Below are 9,817 nucleotides of genomic sequence, written 5' to 3' on the forward strand. Positions count from 1 at the left end.
ATTAACCATTTAGTTTTGTTGCATGTTGAGCTTAAACAATTAACCATTTAGTTTTGTTGCATGTTGAGCTTAAACAATTAACCCTTTAGTTTAGTTGCATGTTGAGCTTAAACAATTAACCCTTTAGTTTTGTTGCATCTTGAGCTTAAACAATTCACCCTTTAGTTGTGTTGCATGTTGAGCTTAAACAATTAACCCTTTAGTTTAGTTCCAAGTGGTTTAATGAAGGATCAACTCCTCTCTCAGAAAGCATGAATCAAAGCCATGTCAGATAAATCACACCAACCTTGTATTGTCTGTTATGTTATGAAGGACGTCTATATGAATGCATCATTCAACCATGGCAGCAACAATAACAAAACGGCCCATGTCAATACAGCCAGCTGACATGGTTGCATTGTGCTTCACCATTGATTCTGTTACTCGCACGCATTTCCTCAACGCCACCTATTCAACACGTGCCACAACATGTAAGTCTCCGTGATGAAGAAAATAACATGGGCTATGTTTCAATGGGTTTAAAGTCAAACTACGATTTGCTGTGCGTTATCCAAATGGATTCCTACAGTATAAATACCTGGATCTAGTGTCGGTAATCTACAGCTCTGGTGTGACCATACGTACATCCTGTCATACATACAACAAACCTCTACTTCCATTAGCCTCTCTGCAGCAGTCTAACGAAGCTGTTGGTCCTGTCATACATACAACAAACCTCTACTTCCATTAGCCTCTCTGCAGCAGTCTAACGAAGCAATGAGGACGTACTGCTATTGGTTCTGCCAGTCAGAGACAGCCCGGTCTGTGTCCCAAATGGTCCCTACATCGCCACAGTCCCTACATCACCACAGTCTCTACATCACCACAGTCTCTACATCACCACAGTCCCAACATCACCACAGTCTCTACATCACCACAGTCCCAACATCACCACAGTCTCTACATCACCACAGTCCCAACATCACCACAATCCCTACATCACCACAGTCCCTACATCACCACAGTCCCTACATCACCACAGTCCCTACATTGCAACAGTCCCTACATCACCACAGTCCCTACATCACCACAGTCCCTACATCACCACAGTTCCTACATCACCACAGTTCTTACATCACCACAGTACCTACATCACCACAGTCCCTACATCACCACAGTCCCTACATCACCACAGTTCCTACATCACCACAGTACCTACATCACCACAGTACCTACATCACCACAGTTGCATTATACATGAGATAATGTCCATGGGCAAGACCGTGGTCTGTGGATCAATGTGCATGGTGGTCCAGCCGTGGTGGGTTTATCTTTACAAGATTCTACATTTGTTCTATTCGGATGATAAATAAAAAAACGTGATTTACTAGGTCCTGTGGTAGACTAGTGTCCTGTCCAAGAGGGGTCCTGGTACATCAAGCTGCTACAGAAACAGGACATAGACTAGTGTCCTGTCCAAGAGGGGTCCTGGTACATCAAGCTGATACAGAAACAGGACATAGACTAGTGTCCTGTCCAAGAGGGGTCCTGGTACATCAAGCTGCTACAGAAACAGGACATAGACTAGTGTCCTGTCCAAGAGGGGTCCTGGTACATCAAGCTGTCTCACTACAGAAACAGGGGATAAACTAGTGTCCTGTCCAAGAGGGGTCCTGGTACATCAAGCTGCTACAGAAACGGGACATAGACTAGTGTCCTGTCCAGGGGGTGTCCTGGTACATCAAGCTGTCTCACTACAGAAACAGGAGATAGACTAGTGTCCTGTCCAGGAGGTGTCCTGGTACATCAAGCTGCTACAGAAACAGGACATAGACTAGTGTCCTGTCCAGGGGGTGTCCTGGTACATCAAGCTGTCTCACTACAGAAACAGGACATAGACTAGTGTCCTGTCCAGGGGGTGTCCTGGTACATCAAGCTGCTACAGAAACAGGACATAGACTAGTGTCCTGTCCAGGGGGTGTCCTGGTACATCAAGCTGCTACAGAAACAGGACATAGACTAGTGTCCTGTCCAGGGGGTGTCCTGGTACATCAAGCTGCTACAGAAACAGGACATAGACTAGTGTCCTGTCCAAGAGGGGTCCTGGTAGATCAAGCTGCTACAGAAACAGGACATAGACTAGTGTCCTGTCCAAGAGGGGTCCTGGTACATCAAGCTGCTACAGAAACAGGACATAGACTAGTGTCCTGTCCAGGGGGTGTCCTGGTACATCAAGCTGTCTCACTTCAGAAACAGGACATAGACTAGTGTCCTGTCCAGGGGGTGTCTTGTACATCAGAAACAGGGGATAGACTAGTGTCCTGTCCAAGAGGGGTCCTGGTACATCAAGCTGCTACAGAAACAGGACATAGACTAGTGTCCTGTCCAGGGGGTGTATTGTACATCAGAAACAGGGGATAGACTAGTGTCCTGTCCAAGGGGTGTCCTGGTACATCAAGCTGTCTCACTACAGAAACAGGAGATAGACTAGTGTCCTGTCCAGGGGATGTCCTGCTACATCAAGCTGTCTCACTACAGAAACAGGAGATAGACTAGTATCCTGTCCAGGGGTGTCCTGTACATCAGAAACAGGGGATAAACTAGTGTCCCGTCCAAGAGGGGTCCTGGTACATCAAGCAGCTACAGAAACAGGACATAGACTAGTGTCCTGTTCAGGGGGTGTCCTGGTACATCAAGCTGTCTCACTACAGAAACAGGACATAGACTAGTGTCCTGTCCAGGGGGTGTCTTGTACATCAGAAACAGGGGATAGACTAGTGTCCTGTCCAGGGGGTGTCCTGGTACATCAAGCTGTCTCACTACAGAAACAGGAGATAGACTAGTGTCCTGTCCAGGGGATGTCCTGGTACATCAAGCTGTCTCACTACAGAAACAGGAGATAGACTAGTGTCCTGTCCAGGGGGTGTCCTGGTACATCAAGCTGTCTCACTACAGAAACAGGACATAGACTAGTGTCCTGTCCAGGTTGTGTCTTGTACATCAGAAACAGGAGATAGACTAGTGTCCTGTCCAGGGGGTGTACTGGTACATCAAGCTGTCTCACTACAGAAACAGGAGATAGACTAGTGTCCTGTCCAGGGGGTGTCCTGGTACATCAGAAACAGGGGATAGACTAGTGTCCTGTCCAGGGGTGTCCTGTACATCAGAAACAGGGGATAGACTAGTGTCCTGTCCAGGGGGTGTCCTGGTACATCAAGCTGCCTCACTACAGAAACAGGAGATAGACGTGTGTCCTGTCCAGGGGGTGTCCTGGTACATCAAGCTGCCTCACTACAGAAACAGGAGATAGACTAGTGTCCTGTCCAGGGGGTGTACTGGTACGTCAAGCTGCCTCACTATAGTAACAGGAGCTCCTGCTCCTATGAGCCGTTCTGGCTCGTACAAGGCTACTTACTATACTACACCGAAGATCATGGAAAATCTGTCAAACATGGAATGGTACAATATCGACTGAGGGGAATATCTTTCTTAAGACCCTGATTTGACTAAATCATGTCCATACAGAACATGTGCTTCTCAGGTCATCGAGTCAACGAGCATCATGATGTAAATGTCTAGAATATCACATTTAATATTTGACACTAGGAGTTGAATGACGACCAATTTGCTTCTGGTCTGCCAGGGTGAGTTAAGACAAAGGGGTCTGTGATGCATGGACATCTCCCAATCTAATTAACCTTCACACAACACTAATTAATTAAATCTCAACAAGGTCAACCTCTTTAATGGGGACGATTAAGCACCATCCCTGTATGACAGGAAGACAACAGCTTCCTACCAAGGCTCTGGTATGACAGGAAGACAACAGCTTCCTTACCAAGGCTCTGGTATGACAGGAAGACAACAGCTTCCTTACCAAGGCTCTGGTATGACAGGAAGACAACAGCTTCCTACCAAGGCTCTGGTATGACAGGAAGACAACAGCTTCCTACCAAGGCTCTGGTATGACAGGAAGACAACAGCTTTCTACCAAGGCTCTGGTATGACAGGAAGACAACAGCTTTCTACCAATGCTCTGGTATGACAGGAAGACAACAGCTTTCTACCAAGGCTCTGGTATGACAGGAAGACAACAGCTTTCTACCAAGGCTCTGGTATGACAGGGTAACAGGGACTCTGGATGGGGAGTTGTAGTGCTTAGAGAGGTACTGTAACTGATAACGTCAGAGAGAGGTACTGTAACTGATAACGTCAGAGAGAGGTACTGTAACTGACAACGTCAGAGAGAGGTACTGTAACTGATAATGTTAGAGAGAGGTACTGTAACTGACAATGTTAGAGAGAGGTACTGTAACTGACAATGTTAGAGAGAGGTACTGTAACTGACAACATCAGAGAGAGGTACTGTAACTGACAATGTTAGAGAGAGGTACTGTAACTGACAACATCAGAGAGAGGTACTGTAACTGACAACATCAGAGAGAGGTACTGTAACTGACAACATCAGAGAGAGGTACTGTAACTGACAACATCAGAGAGAGGTACTGTAACTGACAACATCAGAGAGAGGTACTGTAACTGACAACATCAGAGAGAGGTACTGTATCTGACAATGGCAGAGAGAGGTACTGTATCTGACAATGGCAGAGAGAGGTACTGTAACTGACAACATCAGAGAGAGGTACTGTAACTGACAACATCAGAGAGAGGTACTGTAACTGACAACATCAGAGAGAGGTACTGTAACTGACAACATCAGAGAGAGGTACTGTAACTGACAACATCAGAGAGAGGTACTGTATCTGACAATGGCAGAGAGAGGTACTGTATCTGACAATGGCAGAGAGAGGTACTGTATCTGACAATGGCAGAGAGAGGTACTGTATCTGACAATGGCAGAGAGAGGTACTGTATCTGACAACGGCAGAGAGAGGTACTGTAACTGACAACGGCAGAGAGAGGTACTGTAACTGACAATGTTAGAGGTACTGTAACTGATAACGTCAGAGAGAGGCGATGTGTTGCAGTTAGCGGTGTGTTGGAGTTGGCGGTGTGTTGGAGTTGGCAGTGTGCTGGAGTTGGCAGTGTGCTGGAGTTGGCAGTGTGCTGGACTATTAGGACAGCCACCGTCTCAGTACGACTCCGAGACCGAGGTTGGGATCGAATCCTAAGCGCATTGTAAAACACACTTTTTAAAAAGGCAATGTTCCCGCATCCACTACCATAGCGGTCATGGTAAACGCTACAGATCACGACTCATTCTACAACAAGCCTCGGATTGAAACCAGACACACCAAGACTGAGACAAGTCCTGCTGAGACTGAGCATGTCCTAATATGGACAGCGTTTTGATAGATATCACACTACCAGGTTAATGAAGCGATTGTATCTAACAGCTTGCCGATGTTTCCCCAAACAGAGTCTATTAACTAGGTATCGTTTAAATTGGGTTTTCCCCTCCAGACTTAGTCCTGTCTAACAGTGTGTGACCGGCCAAATGTGTCTGCCAGCTGTTCACCGCTCTTATCCTCAGGCTATTGGTGGGTTTGGGTCAGTACAACGTGTGTGTGTTGATGCATGACAGATCAAACGTAGTGGTCTTTGATGTAAACGTTGATGTGTTTTTCTGTTTATCTTTCCAGCCCTTGTGTGTCATAACATGAGGGATTACGTTGTCTTGTCATTAACTCTCTTAGTGTGGGCCAAGTTAAACTGAACTCTCTTAGTGTGGGCCACGTTAAACTGAACTCTCTTAGTGTGGGCCACGTTAAACTGAACTCTCTTAGTGTGGGCCACGTTAAACTGAACTCTCTTAGTGTGGGCCACGTTAAACTGAACTCTCTTAGTGTGGGCCATGCTAAACTGAACTCTCTTAGTGTGGGCCAAGTTAAACTGAACTCTCTTAGTGTGGGCCAAGTTAAACTGAACTCTCTTAGTGTGGGCCATGCTAAACTGAACTCTCTTAGTGTGGGCCAAGTTAAACTGAACTCTCTTAGTGTGGGCCATGCTAAACTGAACTCTCTTAGTGTGGGCCAAGTTAAACTGAACTCTCTTAGTGTGGGCCATGCTAAACTGAACTCTCTTAGTGTGGGCGACGCTAAACTGTACTCTCTTAGTGTGGGCCATGCTAAACTGAACTCTCTTAGTGTGGGCCATGCTAAACTGAACTCTCTTAGTGTGGGCCATGCTAAACTGAACTCTCTTAGTGTGGGCCATGCTAAACTGAACTCTCTTAGTGTGGGCCACGTTAAACTGAACTCTCTTAGTGTGGGCCATGCTAAACTGAACTCTCTTAGTGTGGGCCACGCTAAACTGAACTCTCTTAGTGTGGGCCATGCTAAACTGAACTCTCTTAGTGTGGGCCATGCTAAACTGAACTCTCTTAGTGTGGGCCATGCTAAACTGAACTCTCTTAGTGTGGGCCATGCTAAACTGATCTCTCTTAGTGTGGGCCATGCTAAACTGAACTAACTTAGTTTGGGCCACGCTAAACTGAACTCTCTTAGTGTGGGCCATGCTAAACTGAACTCTCCTTGTGTGGGCCATGCTAAACTGAACTCTCTTAGTGTGGGCCATGCTAAACTGAACTCTCTTAGTGTGGGCCATGCTAAACTGAACTCTCCTTGTGTGGGCCATGCTAAACTGAACTCTCTTAGTGTGGGCCACGTTAAACTGGTTGGCCATCTGATTCCTATCTTCACTTAACACTGTTAATATCCACACATGCATGATCCCTTCGTCCTGGTGGGATATGGAAGCTAAGCCAGCAATGCGTTGGCTAAGGGCATCGTTGTGGCATCCACACATACTCACCTGATCTCTCTCTCTCTCTCTCTCCCCAGGTACTGAAGAGGCCTCCCCTCCCTGGGATATTGACAGAGATGGATAGCCAATGACTCCATTGGCTCCGTCTTGGGACAACATGGGCACCACATCTTCCATTTTACCCAGCCTGCAGTATTGAAACAATGGGGTGCCTCTCGATACGGGCCGCAAGGTCCTTTACATAGAGTAGAGAGAACACACACACGCACACGCACGCACGCACACTCACAGTAACTCACACACTCACACACACACACACACACACACACACACAGTAACACACGCACACGCACAGTAACTCACACACACACTCACAGTAACACACACAGTAACACACACACACAGTAACACACACAGTAACACACACACACAGTAACACACACAGTAACACACACAGTAACACACACTAACACACCGAAGCCATGCAGGGAAAGCATGCAGGGGGGGGTAACAAGAAGTGTCCTTCAGGTCACATTGAGAATTTACACCAGATGGTTCTACATTTATTGAAGGAAAAAGGAAACCGCACACTGCTCTTGATAGTATCACTGATCTTTAATAGGCTTTACGTATCGTATCGGTTCTACATTTATTACCGTGGAGAGTAGGAGCTGAACCGTGAGTTAAATCATTAGATGAGCTATAACTCACATTATATCATTAGATGAACTATGAGTTCTAACTCACGTGATATCATTAGATGAACTATTAGTTATAACTCACATTATATCATTAGATGAACTATTAGTTATAACTCACATGATATCATTAGATGAACTATGAGTTCTAACTCACATGATATCATTAGACGAACTATGAGTTCTAACTCACATTATATCATTAGATGAACTATGAGTTCTAACTCACATATCATTAGATGAACTATGAGTTCTAACTCACATATCATTAGATTAACATGTAAGTGCATCAAGAGACATGGGGTACGTTCCAAATTTCAACCTACACCCTATTCCCTACATAGTGCACTACTTTTGACCAGAGCCCTATTCCCTACGTAGTGCACTACTTTAGACCAGAGCCCTATTCCCTATATAGTGCACTACTTTAGACCAGAGCCCTATTCCCTATATAGTGCACTACTTTAGACCAGAGCCCTATTCCCTACGTAGTGCACTACTTTAGACCAGAGCCCTATTCCCTATATAGTGCACTACTTTAGACCAGAGCCCTATTCCCTATATAGTGCACTACTTTAGACCAGAGCCCTATTCCCTATATAGTGCACTACTTTAGACCAGAGCCCTATTCCCTACGTAGTGCACTACTTTAGACCAGAGCCCTATTCCCTATATAGTGCACTACTTTAGACCAGAGCCCTATTCCCTATATAGTGCACTACTTTAGACCAGAGCCCTATTCCCTATATAGTGCACTACTTTAGACCAGAGCCCTATTCCCTATATAGCGCACTACATTAGACCAGAGCCCTATTCCCTATATAGCGCACTACATTAGACCAGAGCCCATATGGGTCAAAAGTTGTCCACTACATAGAGATGTCGCCATGGAATCAAGTAGAGTTAGATGTCAATTAGCCAATCACGTATCCATCCTAAATCATCCTTGGCATATAGAAGAGCCAATTGCTTTACTTACTTAGCTTGACGTTGTGACGGTATCCTAGACAATCCCCCCAGTGACAATAAAACACAGCGATTCAATGTTTCAGTGTCGGCTGTATATAAATCCCCCTCCACCGTCTGAGGTATAATCTATTCAACAATAGATCATATGGACCGTAATGCTCTCACAAGAAAACAATGTGTTATCCCATTACCATAAAACACAGGTAGCGTTGAGACAACACAATTAATGATACACCTGTTTGGTCTGTGTGGAATAGGGTGTTCAAAACGAGATGGGGGACCGCATATCCCAAATTACACCCTGTTCTGTATTTTAGTGCACTACATTTGACCCTGGGCCATGGGCAACACTAGCGCACTATTCGGGGAATAAGGGGGACCATTTGGGACTCAGGCCAACGAGATGGTTATTATACATGATTATAAGCAGTGTATGAATAAGGTAGCCTTGTTGTACATGCACGCAGACCGTTGGATTTAACTTAAATATGCTGAGTCGACTATAATTGGACTGTCCATTTAGAGGGTAGAGTGCATTAAGGAGAGGTTCAGTGACTAGACCGTTGGCTTTAACTTAAATATGCTGAGTCGACTATAATTGGACTGTCCATTTAGAGGGTAGAGTGCATTAAGGAGAGGTTCAGTGACTAGACCGTTGGCTTTAACTTAAATATGCTGAGTCGACTATAATTGGACTGTCCATTTAGAGGGTAGAGTGCATTAAGGAGAGGTTCAGTGACTAGACCGTTGGCTTTAACTTAAATATGCTGAGTCGACTATAATTGGACTGTCCATTTAGAGGGTAGAGTGCATTAAGGAGAGGTTCAGTGACTAGACCGTTGGCTTTAACTTAAATATGCTGAGTCGACTATAATTGGACTGTCCATTTAGAGGGTAGAGTGCATTACGGAGAGGTTCAATGACTAGACAGTGAGGAAGTGTTAAAGGAGGAGAAGCATTCATCTCTCAGAAAACAACATGGCAACGCTAACTATTTCATTACCATGTTTAAATACAGGGTGTCGGCTCGCAACGAGATTCGGAATTACGCAAAGTTGTAGAAAAGTAATTTTTTTGTGTGTGTGTATGGGGGGGGGGGGGGGGGGGTGCACTATTCTCACTATTCTCAGCACACCTGAAAGTTTTTTTTGGGGGGGTGGGGGGCACTATTCTCAGCACACCTGAAATCTAAAGAGCCAACTTAATAGAAAGGTTACTATTTACCCCTGGGGATGTGACTCTTTCAACAGAGTTTGTCCTATAGTGGTCAGCACAGCCAACTACAGATCCACACACTGTCCTCATCATCAGGGGAACCAATCCCTGGTTCAGTTCACTTATGATTCTTCATGTTCTGAATCGTTCAGTGGGGTCTTTCTCTGACATATCATTAACATTACAGTCAAAAAGTTGGATTTCGTAAACCGAATACATCCAATAATAAG

The sequence above is a fragment of the Oncorhynchus mykiss genome, chromosome 2 (assembly GCF_057628025.1).
Source record: "Oncorhynchus mykiss isolate SJ-2025 chromosome 2, ASM5762802v1, whole genome shotgun sequence".
In the NCBI taxonomy this organism is placed as follows: domain Eukaryota; kingdom Metazoa; phylum Chordata; class Actinopteri; order Salmoniformes; family Salmonidae; genus Oncorhynchus; species Oncorhynchus mykiss.